Source organism: Haemaphysalis longicornis, unplaced genomic scaffold, assembly GCF_048455015.1.
Source record: "Haemaphysalis longicornis isolate Haplotype H1 unplaced genomic scaffold, Haemaphysalis longicornis Haplotype H1 scaffold_9, whole genome shotgun sequence".
In the NCBI taxonomy this organism is placed as follows: Eukaryota; Metazoa; Arthropoda; class Arachnida; order Ixodida; family Ixodidae; genus Haemaphysalis; species Haemaphysalis longicornis.
The window spans coordinates 131,135,246-131,149,804 of record NW_027526460.1 but is presented as its reverse complement, the minus strand read 5'-3'; the positions used below and the strand labels follow the sequence as shown (position 1 = coordinate 131,149,804).

General features: G+C 45.7%; 1 protein-coding gene across 2 annotated transcripts in view; it reads left to right on the top strand.

Annotated features, from left to right (window-relative positions):
- Positions 1-200: 200 nt before the first annotated feature.
- Positions 201-14,559, top strand: part of LOC144151374 (hydroxylysine kinase-like) — an 83,923-nt gene continuing 69,564 nt past the window's right edge. Inside the window, exon 1 of one of the 2 annotated variants that reach the window (XM_077682407.1) lies at positions 201-480. The gene's annotated coding sequence lies outside the window, so the exon portion shown is untranslated. Of the gene's footprint in view, positions 481-1,074; positions 2,123-14,559 lie in introns of those variants that run through there. The other variant, XM_077682408.1, reaches the window with a different exon arrangement.

The window sequence follows — 14,559 nt, the reverse complement described above, 5'->3', positions numbered from 1 at the left end:
TCGGCTTGAATCACCACTCCACAAACGTCATTTGCATAGCGCATCATTTATGTACAAATGCTTTGCGTCAGCAGCTACTTTCAGTTTCGATTTCCCTCCGGAAGCCGGAAGTTTTGCGCGACCGGAAATAAGTGTTTCGACTCGCTCCGCTGCGAGATGTAGTCCCGTGTTTTCAAGGCCGCGCTGTGCCGACCCTGCCACCCTGTTTCAGCCGGGCACGGATCGATATGGATCAGATGAGATGTATATCGCAATGATGCGCCTCCTCCCGGGCGCACATGTTGGTGCACGGCGGGTGTAGCCGACGTTCGGCTGACGAGCACTGGGTAAAAGGAACGCGTTCGTGTTGAGATATACAGGTGCTTCGACGAAGACATATCGTTATCAGCAAGCCGGACGTCGTCTCCACGATAAGACCCTTTCCTGCCCCGGCAAATTCTCTTCACAAGCCCAGTCTTCTCCCTATCCGGCAACGGCACGGTAAGACTGAGCTCAGATTTCTTGTTTGATTTTCACCATGGCTTGGAGCAAATTTGTGATTACCGCTCTTTAACTGTAATTCAAGTCTTCGTTTCATGCACTCGGCTTCTGAGGGAAAAATATCAGCAAATGAGTGGCGTTATTTATGTAAGCGCGGCGGATGGTAAGGTTTCTGTGAATGTTTCCCGTTTCAATAACATGCCCTGGCAAGTAGCTACCGCATGTGTTTTCCTTTCACTAAAAACAACTACCAGCTCCTGCTGTCTTTCTTGTCAGATTGTTTTCCTCAAACACTGCCCTCATGGTAGCCAGCAGTTGAGAGATAAACACAACCATCCAAAATAATTATTTGGTGACGCAGACACGCCCACTGAGGAACAGAAAACGTCGTCTGCTGCATTTTTGTGCAGACGACAGCTGCGCCTACGAGCTCCTTTAGAAAGCTATTTTACTCCGGTTCTGCTTGGGAGCGCAATGAAGTTTTTCGTGCTTAATACCGTGCAGACGGTGATTATTTCACTACACAAACACTGCCCCCACCCCCCCAAATGCAAATAAACAAAAACAAAAAACAAAAGTGCAGTCACAAGCAACTAACGCCGTGTTGTGACTGATGGTGTAGTCCTAGTTCTTAGTCGATCTATGTAAACTGTTTCGCGCTGGTATTCTTGTGCAGTTAAATACGAAGTTCTGGCTAGACCGAAAATTTCTGAGCTGTTTTCCGTAACTCAATTTGTCACTACTGCTTGCTTTTTTACCAGAGTAGAGCCGAACGAAAGCCGTCAAAATAACGCAATGTCAGCGTCAATCTAGTTTGAAATCCCGTCAAATACCATAAACGCGTTCGCAGAAGGGGCTCACTATTTCGTGAATTAACAGGCAGACGGCGAGCAAGGTTTCTCAACATAAAAGAACGTACTCCGCTTAACCAACCCAAGTTACGTAAATCAAGGCAGCGGCAGCTGGCGCCTAAAGAAACGGCCCGTCCTTTGACATTAATGCACAGCCTGGCGGTCGTCCAACTTGCGAAATCTACACTGCAGGCCGCCAGTCTCCTCTGATGAGGAGTGGCTGGCCATTGCTGCAAACTACCGCTTATGCAGTTTGCCCCGTCTTCTGTACATCTTGACTTCCTTGACAGATCTGACAAGTGTCCTGCGACGTTGGCGTTTTTTAGACGCCCGCCGCTGTCGGCCTGCTGACGGAACACGCAAGGAGATGAGCGTAATGAATAGGTAGAACGTGGCATATGAGACAAAGGCGGGACGGCTACAAAGAAAAGCGAGCTCCCAATACAATTATTCCTGTTCAAATTTATTTAAACGCCCTTAAATTTATTTCAAGCGCAAGTTTAACTTACAGCATCTGTCAGCTAATCCAGTTCATTATATTTAAAGAATCTCCAGTGATTTTCTTAGCATAATTGGTCTGTTTGCACTCTGCTTACATGGGTGCACCTTGTGCGTGGTTGTGGTGATGAGCTGTTTTAACCACTCAGTGACATGGTTAATCCTAACAGTGCCCCATGGCCACCTGTTTTCACCCCGCCGATAATACAGCGAACGTATACTTGTATTCAGGTGCAAAATTAAGTTCTACCGTGCCCACTTCGCAAGGCTGTCATTCTTGATAAAATTCAAAGGTGAGTCAGAATATACCAAGCGCCAGGGAATGTAATCCTTTATATATATTCCTATAATTTCATATTAATCAGGGTATTAATCCCTGTCTATCAGTGGTTGATCTTTCTGTCTGTCCCGTCCTGCGCGCTGTGATTAAGTATGAACACGTACCAACTCGCCCAACTTGCAACTATTAATCCCGCATATGAAAAGCAATTTGCTGGCAACAAATGAATTCAGAGAGCGCAGGGTAGACGCGGCTGGAAGTCGATGCTTCACCCAGCAGGTGTCATAAAATAGGATGATGGCGATAGTGATAATTAGTCAACTGTCATCAAGGCTATGCTTTGTAAACACAAATTTTTTTATCAAGGAAGATCTCAGAAAGATTGGATTAGTATTTGCACGAGAATACTCACTCTGGTACCCTGGTACCCACGTTCCGCATTGCGAAAAGTCTCTTAGCCGTCTGACTTATGCAGCCTTTATGGTGAACTGTAATCTAACGAGAATGCCGTATCTTACAGAATTAAAACCAACTAGACGCGTTCGTTCAATATTTTTAAGACCTCGAATCTGCGGGAAACGAATTATAGACAAAGGCAATAATGCTTCTTGACAAAGGTATGAGCATTTAATTGCTTGCACTCAATCCTCCGTTTTAAGTCAGCTTTTCCCTGGTTGAACAATTTGTGAAACATGCAAGTCGTACAGCCATGGTCCCTATGTATAATATAAAGGTCGGGCTTATAATTCATGGTGCCTTTTGACGGGAAGGCACTAGTGTGTGCATGGCATGCCTTAGCGGCGTAATAGTGTGCTCGAATAGAAAATAGGCTGATATTCATGTCTATTTGGTAGCGGCGTGGTAACGTCATCTTTGAAGACAGCACTCGTACATGCTTGGGTCTAATGAGATTTTGTGATAGAAGTGGCCGAAGTGCGCTTTCGAACCCATGTGATCATTGCCCATATCATAAAGATGCGTGCGAAACACCTGAGCAGAACGATGATGCACAAATAATTACGCAGGCATAAAAACTGCTATGTATTATTGTGGCACTTTGGTAAATTTTCGAGTCTAGGTTGAGTTGAAGGGAGCTTAGAGTTTAGAGACGGATTGGATTATATTAGCTGGTGCTTGGTGGGATAGCACAGGGATTAAATTGCATGGTGTGTGAAGTACGTTTAGCTGTAACGCGTGAAGTTAATACAGTGGGTATCCATCGAGGTAATCACGGCGTTCAAATGCCGTGATAAACCCGGTGACTACTCCCCTGATTACAATGACTCATCATGGCGTTCAAACGCTGCCTTCATTAAGAAAAACCGTTTATTAGCGCAGGCTTCGGTGAGAGCCCTGGATATTTAGTTCTATTTACATAATTATTTACTTATTAGGATTAAAATATTTTTATTGCTCCGAGACTACCTCACAAAATAGTTATTAAGGGTGGAAAAACAGCTAGTCGAAGAGGAGAACTCAATACAGAAGTCATTCCGGTTGGCGTACCACTGGCGGAGCTAGCTTTCAGTACGAAACCCGACGGTAGAAGCGCGAGTTGCTGTAAATATTTGAGTTGGAAGCTATCGATATGCATTCGATGGGTTTTTATAATACTCTGGCCTGAACACGAGTGGCTGTGGAGATGAGGGAACCATCGTTGCGAATGCTGTCACAGCACAGGGATCGTTCGGGCGGTTTTTAATATAAATCTAATTGCGAAATATGTTAAATGAAGTGCTTACACACAAATGCAATAAATAGTTCACATATAAACAAAGTAGTTGGGGCTTCATGCATTATCAACCAACGTAATAAGCCTAAGCAGAATTGTAAAGATGTATAGATAGATCACATTAAAGTAATCAAGTTTTCATGGGTTAATATGTCCATACAAGCGGAGTACGTGGCTCTAAAATACGCATCTAATCGAAACGAAACGTATAAAAGCGTTTGCACTAAGCATTAAAAATTGAGAATGCAGAACAGTTTATTCCAGCTGCCCCCATATCCAGAAATCTGGGACACGAAGCAACGACGCCCCTGGTGGCCCCGACGCGAAGCACGCGCGTTTTCAATGGGAAGAGGCTGTTTTTTGAATTTAATTAAAAATACAGGGCATAAATTGAATTTGTGAGGACGGGGAATGCTTCCAGTAATCACTGCGAACATTTTAAAGGCCACAGCACGTTTGCGCACGCAACATTAGTTGTTCCCACAGCGAATGAAGTTTAAACAATGGGAGCCTATGGAAGCAGCTAAAATTTGGGGCCACTTTCAGCCACAAAAACGCGCCTAGTGACAACACAGTGGCTGAAGTGGAAGTTGTGTTAACTGATATAGCTAGAGCAGGGACTTGGCTTCCCTTGCGTGCAAACGACAAGTCATCACGCGGACGATAAAGCGTTCCAAATTGACAATTTCTGAAACACAGTCGCCGTTATCGCCTAGCAGCTACATAAGCGCACTCTTCATTCAGAGCTTCCATGTGCCGATGGCCGAGCGGTTTCGCCTCGGGCACTTCGCATTGGTTTCGTTTTGCCGGGAAGGGATGTCGATTCCGGACGCCGCAGCTGTTTTTTTTTTTTTTTCGATTTAACTTTAGTGGTGAAAGGACGACATTTTTGGTGACAAACATTTTTGGTGGTACATCTACTGCACCTCGCGCGTTTGCTTTATAACGTTTGTACAGATATCCTTTTAATGCTTATTTTCTCTGCTTATGGGGTGTAAAAGCTCGTCGCGAAATATGTTTAGCACAGTTTCAATGTTTTCTTTGTGTGTATGCAATGTTAAGGTAGCTGGCTGTGATTCGTTTATTCAACATACAGCAGTTATCAACGAAAAAGTTCAGAAATTGCAAAAAATATTAGAAGTGACATAGGTCCCTGGGATAAATTGCTAGGTAGCGCCATCTACGCAGTTCCCGTGAACTAAAAATGTCACAGTTGGGGAAAGTTACAAGGGTGGCGCTAAACAACAACTCGTATCATGGGGGTACATGCGAGAGGGAAGATATCTCTACGTTGTTTGACTGTTGGCCTTTAGCTTTGACCATACAGACGGAAAACTATTCCCTGACGCCTGTTATTTCATGTCCCACGCGCAGCGAAGGCGCGCATGTTTTACATCTTGGTGCTGCGATCGCAATTCCCTTTTAGAGCAGTAAACAATCGTGACAGGTGACAATATTAGAGGGAAGTCATGGCTAAATATCCTAACCACCTCCGCTAAAGGAAAAAAATGTGGCCACCATTCCGCCCTGCGAACGTGAATGTCCAGCGAAGCTGTATGAAACACCACACATGCTGATGGGGGGTATGTTTTATTATTACTTTGGAGTAATGGTAGTGATAATCGCTTTGTGGTCGCTGTTGTAGACCGTGATTGGTTCTGCGACCATTTTCGCTACATTTTATGCAACCGGGAAACACACGCGGGGTGAAGGAACGTGCTCCCATTGCTGCAGGCTTGGTTATAAACCATTATGCAGTTTGCACTTCACATGAGAGTTTCAAATGAGATCAAACGGCCCTTTCCAAAGAAGCTGCAACCTAACCTTTACCGGGAACGCGTGCGAGGGTGTTCCCATTGTTCACAGGACCTTATCATCCATCATATGCGGTATGATGCTTATTGAAACGAATTTTAAACCATCGTAGCCGCTTGACTGAGGGGTGCATATTTATGTTTAATGACTGGATACGTCCATGTACCCCTCTCCAAATGCGAACGGCTTCGACCGCGTCGAAATGGCACAATCGCATTGACATCGGCTACATATCGCGAAGGACCCATGTTCGAATCCGAACACGGGAACTGTCTTGAATTCATCCACTATCATCACCATTGCCAGTGAAAGTTGGCTTTCCTGCAGTGCGTTTTGCGTTTACGCCACGACATTTTTCCACCAACGAGAGGTATACAGCTTCGTTGTAAAAAGACCGAAGGTTCGTCGAGGAAGGACCAGACTTGCCGTGGGAGCTTGTGTGGATTAGATTTATTTTCAATTACGGATGCCCTGTAGCTAGTATTGCCTGCTCTGACTGATATTTATGTGTAGAAGAAGTGACAACTGGGCTAGTTGGTAATGCAAATGGGACATCTTGAAGGTAGCGCACTTAAACACGGTCACTAGCGAAAGAAACGACAAACCACAGCGCTGTGGTTTGTCGTTTCTTTCGCTAGTGTCCGTGTTTAAGTGCTCTACCTTCAAGATGTCCCATTATGATATTTATGTAGTGGTTACGGTAACTTCGCGTTTCGTGCAGTGCTCTTTCTTCCCTTTCCCTTTTTTTTGTTCGGCAGCTTGTTCGGCAGCGTGCGACGTATCGTTGTCTGCGGATCGTCCTGGTTCCCCCGTGTCAAGTGTTGCGACCACGCACACCAGACGTAATCGAATTAGCAGTTATCAAGCCGCTGCCGGTTTGTGCATACTCAAGTTCTAGTCATACAAGGGGCCGGATTCTGTAAACTGCTGGCCGTCTTTGGGAATGACGGGGTTTTGGCGTTAGAAATGAGTGTTTTCCTTGGTTCGGGAGGTCTGTGATCGTAGACAGCCGAAAAAATAGCGCTGCTCCTGACGAGAAGCAAAACGACAGCTCGAAGCGACGCGACACTGGGCGCGAAAAAAAAAAGAAAAGAAAAACAGAGCCATTTTGAAGAGGAGGAAACGACAACAAGGAACGCGACGGTGTCGCTTCTAGTCAGTGTTATTTGCCTTTTTAAATATACCTACAACATTTCGTCTTTTATTGCTGAGCTTCTCGGTGCTTTTATCTACTTTGCGTGCGAACTGAAGCTACTCGATTTATCGTCGGTAGACGGAAATATCGCAATCCTAAACGGTATCGGCATGCTTTCTACTAGCGCGCGAGAATTGAAAATCAGGCGCTGGCTGTTTAACGAAGAGCCATTATAGCTGTGCTTGAACCATGATCATATTGTCCAAAGATACTTTAGCGACAATGTATAATTGATCATTTTCAGAGGAAACGCCCCATGCAAAGACAGAAAGCGCCGGACTGTTACATGCTCCACCCCCCCCCCCCCCCCAACTTTGATCTCAGCATATGAATGACAATTATTCACATGTTTATTAACAGCGTAGTGCAGACAGGATGCAGAAAAAAAAATATTTTTTTGGTGTTTCGAGTAAGCTCAATGAATGGGCACCCGAGTAGCTTCGTCCAGCCCTGTTACAGTCATGAGTGTGGAAGTTCCCAATCACTATGAATAAAACCCTGCAAGCACGTGTCATTTACATGCTATTTCCGTTTTAGATGCGACTGCATCTCATTCACTCGTCTTGTCCCTCCATACGGTGTTGTCCACACCCCTCCCCCTACACTATAAAAAAAATAATAGTTAGCGGCGCCCGGTTTCGATCCCACGACCCAGTGGGCGGAACGCGAGGTACATGGTGCTCTTCCCACTGCGCCACAAAACCGAGACAGAATCAAATGCTACGAACGCGCCTTATATCCTTGACTCATTCAAACTACGTCAAGATGCTACTGATACAACGCATGATGGGGCAATGATTAACACTTGCAATAAAAGAAAAGAAGCTCCCACTTACAGCAACAATGATGGAGTAAAGGTCGTTGCGACAGCGAAGCCCCAAGCATACCACTTAAAGAGATTGACCAAGATTGGCCAAGAAAACATAATAATAATCATAAAACATAATAATCATACGCGTTCCCGACACGTTTCACGCGATTTCAGAATCAATCCAACGGAAACACCAAGTGAACCCCACGATGCGTCGCATCTACGCAGGGTTCCCCTCGCGGAGAGGTGGGCGCAATTTTTTCTTTCATTTCGTTTTATAAATTATCAAAATCGTTTTTCTTTTATTTTTTCAGTCTCTGAAAGTTCCCCCTCAGGCTATGCTCCTGGTCGAATAATATATACATTAAGAAGGGAAAATAGCAGTTTGTAAACACTGTTATTATGACATAGCTTGATATTTCATTCTCACAAACTGATTCCATTTTCCCCCTTGCTATGGGAATCCCATTGATTTGCAATGCGTTATGCATAGAAGGAAAAGCTGAAATTTTAAGGATGTGCAATGCCGTCAGGATTTCCAGTAGGGCATGAACCTTTCCATGTGCTGGGAAAAATAAAAAGGATATTGCCGCTTTTAAGAAAATGCAAAACTAGAGAGTTTTAGCTGAGCGGATTTTCGGCCAGCGGAGCGCAGACGCCAGTGTGCCTGCGCAGAACGCTGAGGTCGCCAGCGGTTTCTGGGAGCGGATTTCACGAGCGCTAAACTGCCCACCCAACGGTGTTAAAGGGGTACTGATACCAACTTTCGGGGCTGATATTAGTGTACAGTTCGTTTCCTTTACCCACCAGGGTACCCTGCGTAAATTATAAACAGCATGCGTCGCGTGGAACATATCCTACATTGAGTGCAAACGTAGCGCCGACGAGACTGCTGTGCTGGAGGCTTCCACCGAAATCGACATCGTGTGACATCAGGGTGTGGCAGAGCAAACGAGGTGACGTAGCCGTGTGCTCCCCTGCTCCTTGACGTCTACCCGGCACCCGGCTAATGACAAGGCGCAACCGTCTGGCGCGTGGATGGAGCGTCACAGGTTTTTGCGTACCCACGTGTTAGCGCCGGCCCGGTTCAGCGGAAACCATGACATCCTAGCGTACTTTTGGGCGCCCGCGAACTCAGGGTTTTTTTAACGGCAGCCGTTGACGGCGGTTATCGCGGCGTTATAGTCCCTCATTTATCGTCCGATGATGTATTTGAACTACTGTTTCATGATAGTTATACCTGCAGGCATCGATCTAAGCAATAAAAACATGACGCAAAAATTTGGTGTCAATAAACGCTTCGTTTTGTTTCTAAGCTAGGGGTTATCTTTATCATTTTTGACTGAAATAAGGGAATGTACCGGTCGGCTAGGGAAAATAATTTGTCTCTGTAGACCACCCAGTTATCCCAGTTATCACTGATGTTACGACTGTAGAAAGATGGCAGGAATGTGTCAGTATAGAAGGTCTCGAGTTCGGCGTTAATTTTGCTGTAGTCACCTTTACTGTAACCGTGATTTTTTTTTTGTTTCAGTGCCAGTGAACGCAAGCCGAATGTTAAGGGTTACTTGAGGAAGGTTGTGATCGCGAAATCTATCTATGTGTAGCACGGTACCAACTGTTTCAGGGGTGGTCGTCAGAATGAGGTAGGGAATGTTAGAACAGCGAATGCATTGGTTCACCATTTGAGATATAATGTCTAAGGCTAGGTTTATAAACTCAATAGACGTTTTCTTCCAACCTACTAAAGTTACTTTATTTCAGAAGCCGGTCAAACAAACGCAAAAAAAGCTTTAATTGAAGGTCAACGCCGGTATTGAATTGAAATTTAGCGTGCGCTGCATCCTTGGAAGAATGACAGGGACAGTGCAACAGACAAAGCTTATGTTGGTGCGCAAATTTGCAACTGGTTTAATCAAAGTGTTGATCGTTTCATGTGTGCATGCGAGGTAGTGGTGGCGGTACAATCGTGGTGAAACTGCTCACGTGTGCTCACAAGACATCGGATTTTTTCTTTAGCATTGCGATCTCCTTTTCAGTGCGCGCTATTGTCGGCACGCTTAACACATTCGCCATGTGCCTCTGAGAACATATTAATTAACAGCCTCTGCCACCTCCCTCACTCTCTGGTCCCGAGAGCATGACAGCTCAGTTGCATGGCCAGCCGCGCATCCACACCTAGCACAGTGGGCAGCTATATGGACCGGCGATTGCAGTTGTTTGCAAGCGTTGTTGCGCTCGAAGTCTATCATTCAAACACCGGCCAATTTGGCCGATGTAAGATGCGCCACATGAAAAGAGAATTTTATAAACAACGCGAACTGCGAATTCGACGAATTCGCTGACTTGGTTTAGCCACGAGACCATAGCACGTTTTGCGTGGTTTCCTTCAGCGAATTTACTTTTTTGAAGATCGCCTTTAGTTTCGAATGCGCAGAACATACCACGTAAAGATTGTGCCTGCCTGCCACTTTTTTCAGTATGTGCGAAACTCTGTGAGCGTACAAGAGCACTACGAGGGCTTTTTTTATATGGTTTTGCTTTATTTTGGTCATTAATTTTTCTGGGGCATTGTTCTTGAAGTTTGAGCTTTCAAGCTGAGCGCCTTAGGTCCAGCGGATACACGAAGCAGGGGGTGGTTTCCGTGGCTAAAAGTGCCTCAGAAAAATTCATGACAAACCGGAAGGAAAAGCGAAACTACACAGAAAAGTCCCCGGTAGTGCTCCCGTACGGGCACAGAGTTTCGCACACACTGAAAAATGTGGCAGGCAGGCACAATATTTACGTGGTATGTTCTGCGCCTTCGGAACAAAAGGCGATATGCGTGTTACTTGTCTGTCCCACTGTTCCTACATGTCATTCGTCCAAGGATACAACGCACGCTAAATTTGAATTCCAGGCCATACCAACTAGCCTCTACACAAGCCTTTGTTAGCTTCAACGCTGCTCTCATGCGTTTCAATCTCAGTTTTTTTTTTTATTCTGAATGCTATGTTCCGGTGTCGATAGTAAAGCTAATGTGCCGCAGTCCGAGGGGGTTTTCATTAAATTTCGCTGAACGGGCAAGTGGCAAACAACCACGTCGCACAGCCCTCACACCTCACAGTCAGGAGGAATCAGATTTTGAAACCGCTCCCAGCACCCCTACCCCCAAAAAACGTCATCGTCAAGCAGCGTCGCTCGAGAAAGGGTCCGGCCCTTATCACTTTCAACCTGGGCCGGAATCATTTATCATTCCACTCCGGCGCAGGCCCATCCTTCTTCTCAACGCCTACGAGGGCGAAAGCTTTAAGTGCCCCATTCTGCGAAAAAGTGCGGTTGTAGTTGTTCGGTACAGAAAAGGGCTGCCGCTGTAAAGAGTAAATAAATAAAAAACACTTGTCTTCCGATCGGATTTCAACTCGGGCTTCCAGCGCCGTAGAAAAGCGCGTTACCAACCACACTATTTCCGCAGTTTGCCAGCGGTGGAACAAAACTTGTTAATCCTTTCTTCATGCCACATACCCGCTTGGGGCATTGGCCACGAATCGAAAGCTTTAAGGGGCTTATGTGCCTGTATCACAAAATTTACAAAAAATTGGATGACCATTATGATACTCCCTAATGCGAAATGTGAGCGCAGCTGTTTAGCTGGCTCGACTATCCAAACTATGTTGAGGCAAATAATTTCGGACAGACGTATATGTATAGTTACAGACCACTTTTATTCTTCACATATTACTCCTTCTTCGCGGTGCGACTGCCACGCTAATCCGGACATCGCGGGAGCCAGCGAGTGGGTGCGGTCCACAGCCGCGCCGCAGACACCTCCTGTTATGCTGCGCTTTGTTTCCACATTGGTATCGGTGGACGTGCTACGCATTAGTGATCGCGTCATCGGCGAACACACAACGGCATGCGCTAAAGCTTTCCTCTCTCCAGTGTCCTCTTCTTTCGACACACGGCGGCTCGTGGCGAACACACAACGGCACGCGCTACAGCTTTCCTATCAGCGGCGTCCTCTTCTCTCGACACACGGTGGCTCGCGATGCCGCTTGCCTCGCTTCGGTGTCCTCTTCGTTCTCTCGGTTACACAGACGCCAATGCCGGTGCCGACGCCTACGCTGACGAACCCCTGGAGCGGACGCATAAGAGCTGCCCTCTAAAATTTGAATTGAACTGCAAAAGTTGTAACACAGTGTGTACCGCGTGACACCTGAACGTGATGGCACGTGAGCAGAACAGATGAACACCAGCCCCACAGAACCCTGACTCTCGGAAAGCTGTGGCGGGCACCAATCAGGTTGCTGACGTAAGCAGTGAATACAACAATGCAATAATGACTATCGCTAATAATGGACAGTACTTCCCCCGATATATTGGTTCGGAACGTGTCAAGGCACGCATTCCGCATTTAGAGCGTGTATGATAACCAGAAGCTGAAGCGAGAGCAGCTGCGGGCGATCTAACATCGCCTTCACTTTTTAAACAGCTGAGCTGTTTAAGCTTGCGAATTGCATCCGTGTCTGGCGTCGCTCAAAAACTCGGTGCAGCAAAGTGGAGAGGAGGAAAGTGCTAGGCCAACAACTGTCAGGGAAAATGGCGAGGAGGCGAGGAGCCGACGAGTAGGTGTGGGGAGTGCGCGCCTCAAGAAAAAAAAACCGCTTCTCGTGGTCGGAATGAAAAATGGGTCCCTGGCTTCATGAAACCGGCGTCTATCCGATTACGCTATCATCGCATTCTTGGCGCTCAGCACTTCCTTTGGGTTTGTAGAGTAATGTGATTTGATTGTAGGGTTTAACGCGCCGACGCAACGCAGGCGATGAGGCGCGCCGTAGTGGAGGGCTCCGGATTAATTTTGACCACCTGGGGATCTTTAACGTGCGCCGAAATCTCGTACACACGGGCGTTTTTGCTTTTCGCCTCCATCAGAAAAGCGGCCTCCGTGGCCGGGAATCGAACCCGCGACCTCGTGCTCAGCAGCGCGGTTTGTAGAGTGGGCGTTGGCTTTGGACTTTGGCTGAGTTGAAGTGAATGGGCATACCTAAGAAAAGCCAAGTTTAAGCTAGTGTCGACCACCAGGTCCGCTGTCTCCTCAGTCTTCGCATCTTAATTGCGATTGCGGCCGAATTTTTATCATAATTCGGTTTCAATGGCAAATGGGTTTCAAAGGCTCCTGACATTCGGGTTTGGTAATTTACTACACAAAACTATACTGCCGAGAACAACACCGATCTGATTTTTGTGCTTATGTTTTGGTGCTAGCTCCTGGCCGCGCCCAGCTATCTGTTTTGTGTTAAGTGAAGCACGGGTGTCGTCCTCCTCCTTTTGTACGCCACACCGGCAATCTTATTTTGATAGGAAACATGTGTTGCTTGTGGTCGCTATACTTGAAGCTTCTAGTTTAATCTATAGTGTTCTCGGTCTTAACCGACGTTTGCGGAAAGGAGCACCTATCGATAAAATCGGGCTGAATATACGCCTTGACATTCAATTCGCCGACGCTCGACTGTGCATGCCACTTTGTTCACTGTCGACATTTGTGTTTCTTTTTTTGATTTATTAGGGAGCAAACGTTCGCTCCAAATAAACGTTACTTCTTCAAAAACCTTGCGTCGTTCCTGGCTGCGTGACAGTATAAGGGGAACAATACAAGTCCCTACAGAAAATAGTGCAAATATGTAAAGTCCAGCCTCGTTTTACTAATAAATGCACCTCCATCCACCAAAATGCCCCACGTAAGATGGTTTTTAAGCCCCCACATAAAGCAAAACAAACGTGGGATACAAAACTTTTAAATTTTTCACATGCACAGAAGGATGGACTTCGCAGAGAGCATTGGGTTTGTTTTACGTACATTGAGTGTAGGCTACGCAGAGGGGAATACGACCTCGCCAGCTCCTACGTCACCCCAAAATGAAATGAATTTTCTCGATAGCACCTCAACCTCACCGTTTAGGTTTAGGTCTAGACAGGCGAGTTCAGCATAGCATGGGATAAATCCATGCATTTTAGTTCGTTTTTAGATCCATGCATTTTAGATAATCCATGCATTTAGATAAAATCCATGCATTTTAGATAAAGCCCGGAAGGTGACGGACGAGAAACAGGATCCTACCAGATGTATGCCACGCCCCCTTCCCTGGCACCCCCTTTACTTCACATTTACCGCAAATGTATACAAAGTACTTAACACGCCAAATGTCTTTTTACGACGCCACACGACGTCAAAATGTGCGTCGTAAGGCACGCGCCATCGGAAAATGATTATCGCGGCGTGTCGCCTTCTGCACGCACGAGCCAGCGGGTTCGCCTTGTGCGTGCGCCGTGACGCTGGGCGCCGTAAAACTTCAACGAAAATGATAGCGAGCGGGCGCGCATAAGAAATGAAATACAAAGAAATGTAGCGCGCCCATTGACTGCGACGCGTTCTTAGCAAAAAATGTACAAAGGGAGAGCGCTAACGCTTTCGCGTTCCACCCTTAAAGGCGAAGTTTAATATTAAAAACAAAGCAATGAACAAAATTAAATTATAAGTAATAAATAATAAAGATTAAAAAATAAAATTAAGTTTAAAAAATAAAATAAGACATTCAATAAAGAAATAAATAAAAATATATCAAAATAAATGAAAATACGTGCATAAAACAATGAAAATATATAAAAGAAAAATACATCCATAAATAATGTGAACACAAATGAAAATGAGGAAAAAGACAAGTAAAAGATGAGTGTAAATAAATAAAGCATAGTATAAAATAAATGAAAATAAAAACAAATTGGAGATGAGTACAAATGAATAGATTTATTGATTGATTGTGGGGGTTTAACGCGCCGACGCAACGCAGGCGATGAGGCGCGCCGTAGTGGAGGGCTCCGGATTAATTTTGACCACCTGGGGATCTTTAACGTGCGCCG